At 33.2% G+C, this 3,470-nt stretch overlaps 1 long non-coding RNA gene across 1 annotated transcript; it reads right to left on the bottom strand.

Moving 5' to 3' along the window:
- Positions 1-1,941: 1,941 nt before the first annotated feature.
- On the bottom strand, positions 1,942-2,404 carry LOC111830190. Its single transcript, XR_002833555.1, has 2 exons — positions 2,232-2,404; positions 1,942-2,163 (listed from the first exon to the last, which is right to left on the bottom strand). It is a non-coding gene; the product is annotated as an uncharacterized LOC111830190 (long non-coding RNA).
- Between the last annotated feature and the right edge of the window lie 1,066 nt (positions 2,405-3,470).

The following is a 3,470-nucleotide window of genomic DNA, read 5'->3' as shown; positions in this document are numbered from 1 at the left end:
ACAGCATCATTATTTGTGGGTATCTAAATTTCTTTTTTCTTATGTTCTTATGTTTTAATTATATAATTAGTATTTAGATACCCACATGTGCTAATAGTTCAACTGGTAAAGATTTCTAGTAAAAGCTCATGAGAGGTCGCCGGTTCGAGTAGCGCTTGGGACGAAACTATATAGCATGCTCTGATTTCGGGTCTGAGAGGATGTATGAGCTTCGGCCAAGAACCTCTTTAATTATTCCAAAAAAAAAAGCAAACATAATATCAACAAAATTAAAGTAATATAGTAAATTACAACTTAGCTTCATATTTTCACGTATTCTATTTAGAATCAATTATGAAATATCAAATATATGAGTTAAAAATAGATTTTATTTGAAGGAGAATATGAGACAAAACTAACATTAGTATTTTATATTTTATAAAAAATAAAGATATAAAATAAGTACCCATGATTAAGCGTAAAACAATGTAGCTAAATATTAAACCGCATTGTTTACCTAAAAATAAGAAACATACATCAAATTTAAAATGATTAAAATCACCTAAAATAATTCTTCATTAAAAATCTCCTCAAGGAAGTAGCTCTCTTCAGAATAATTTAGGACCTAAGAGCAACAACAACAAGGAGATATTAAGGGGCTCTTAAGGGTAAAGATGATTAAAATTAAATCATTAATTAGTGTTATTACAAAGAACCGTCTCCTAACAGAGAGTTTTTTTTATTGGTTCAAGAGGCGCTGATATGTCGACGTGTGAGTGGGTAGAGTGTAAAATAGGAAAAGAAAAAAAGAATGAAAAGAAAAAACACAACCATCGATTCATTTTCTTTCTCAGCTCTCTCTCCTTGTTTATGAACTCAATAATCGTTGCGCTGGTGTTTTTAGAAGTACATTTATTTTTGTACGAAACCAAACATGATCATTTTATTTAAGTATAATATGGTCTTCTAAAATTTATTTATTGGGAAAAATATCATAGAAAATATCTTAGTCTCGACTAATGACTTAAGCTACACTGCTTATTGATAGTTTTACTCCATTACATGTAGTTAAACCGAAAGGATTGAAGAAAAAATAAACAACGGACAGTTGTTAACATACTTGACAAGCTGCGGAGAGGATCGCACATGGCGAGGCAGAGAGTCCGCTTTTACATTCAAATTTCTTGGAATAAGAGATAAAGAAAAAGTCGAGAATTCTTCCCTATCTGTGATTATGTCGTCCAGGTATGCAGAGAAAGCTGGCCATTCAGTAGGGGAAGACACCATCTTCACCAAATCAGAACAGTTAGTGAGAAACGTAACATCTCTGAAATCATGTCCTATCATACATCACATTGCCCACACCAGCGCTTTGACTTCAGCATGGAGAGGAGAGAGGCTTCGACGGAGATTTTTAGCACCCATCGTTGGAGAGGTCTCGTGATCGTGTTGACAGAACCATCCTAAACCTGCATAAATATTTGTCTCCTTTCCGGAACCGTCTATAAAGCATCTATAGCCAGTAAAGGTAGGAGGGAGATGGGTTGTTGATCGTTGTGATCACTTTCTCATCTTCTATCCCCATAAAAAAGACACCAATTGTAAGTCATCCAAACAAGATTGAATACAGTTTAAGAGCTCCATCAAAAACATCTTCTACTGCCATAGACATCAAAGCAGATTATGAGAACTAAACATCAATAACATTTCGTGGATAATAATAGCCCTGGGTGTTCAGTTTAAACGGTTTAATCGGTTCGATTTTTTTGGTTATCTTAAAATCATGCCGAATTGAACCGAATAAATATTCAGTTCGGTTTGTTTGGTACTTGCTTTATTTGGTTTGGTTATAAGACTTAAAATCTATTCCAAAATTAACCAAATTTATTCCTAATTTGGTTATTTTGAACCGAATTAGACCAAAATAAAAATGATGGACTCATATTTATTTACAGAACCAAATAAAAAGCCCAATATAAATTTTATAATTATGAAGCCCAATATAAAACTTTACAGTTACAATCTAAACCCATTAATATTTAGGGTTTCCGACAATGTGGTGAAGGCGACAGCGGCGACGTACGACCATTCGATCTACCCATCCGATGAATTGATATCCGCAAACCGCAAAGAAACGGTCTTCACAAGATCTTCCACCTTCATCATCTCTCTAGAAGACTAGAACTGAAAAAAATAACAAAAAAATTATTAGAATTAAAATCCATAACATGAATCCATAACTTAACACGAACCTGAAGCTTCATATTTGACAAGAAAGAAAAAGCTTCAACCGGAACTTTAAGAGCAACAGTGAAGAAGCAATAATGATGGTATCAGCAAAAGGAAGACTACACTAGTTACTTAGGCCATGTAACTACACTACACTACAATAATAATAATGATGTGGATGAGAGATGAGATGATGTGGAGGGTGTTGAATGATAAACCATTGTTGATAGTCTTAGGCCATCTCCAACCGTAAGCTGCTTAGTTGGTCTCTTAAAATAACAAAAATAATATTATTTTAAATATATAAATAAATTTTTTTTTTTAAACTGAACCAATCATCTGTGTTTTAAATAGCAAATAGTGGAAGAGACCGTATGTTAATATTGAACTTTTAAAGTCTCTGTACTCTCTCTCTCATGTTTTTAATATTTTTCATTTTTTTTTGTAAAATGTTTTGTTATGAACCCCTAGTTAGAATGATAATCGATTAGAGGCTGCAAAAGGTGTAGGTTTTTTATATATATACTAGTGGCATATGAGGTGTTAGGGTTTAGTTTATTTATCTGTTAATGGTGTTGAGTTTAAGCCCCATAAACACACAATTAATAAAACACGGGCTTGATTTTAAGCCCATGAACCACATTTAATGAAACGACAACAAGTCTGTTTTAGACTCATCGTCTTCTTCATAGCTTCTCATTGTTATCAATTGTGGATTTGCATGGTTAACTCAGATTCTTTGTGGATGGGAGTCAGATTCTACTGGGTTGGAAGAAAACCGAGACGTGATCGACTTTCGGTTTGAAAGATACCGACTTATGTTTGATTAAGTACTCCTTCTAAAAGGGCATGATAATAAAAGCCTAAACATGTACCGACTTATGTTTGATTAAGTACTCCTTCTAAAAGGGTATGATACTCTTTTTAATGAGCACATTGTAATAAGTCATAATCATCTAAAAAATCCAACAAAAATTAATACGATCCTCCTAGAATCGACACTCGGAAAGTTGAGAGAAGGATAGGCTTTGCGCCTGATAGCATCGATGAGGAGTTTGTTGTTGGCATTTCTTCTCGAACGTGATGACTTAGATTTTTCTTCCCCTGCCATTGAAACAACACAAACCAGTCACTAGTTCAAAGTAAAAAAAACATGAAAATTATGCTTAAAAACATAAAACTAGATCTATCAAAATAAATTATAAACTCAAGTTCACAAATTCCATAATTAATATTATAAAATACTAGACTCGATCTAGTCT

The sequence above is a fragment of the Capsella rubella genome, unplaced genomic scaffold, assembly GCF_000375325.1.
Source record: "Capsella rubella cultivar Monte Gargano unplaced genomic scaffold, Caprub1_0 scaffold_6, whole genome shotgun sequence".
Lineage (NCBI taxonomy): Eukaryota > Viridiplantae > Streptophyta > Magnoliopsida > Brassicales > Brassicaceae > Capsella > Capsella rubella.
This window is presented reverse-complemented; position numbering and strand designations above follow the sequence as displayed.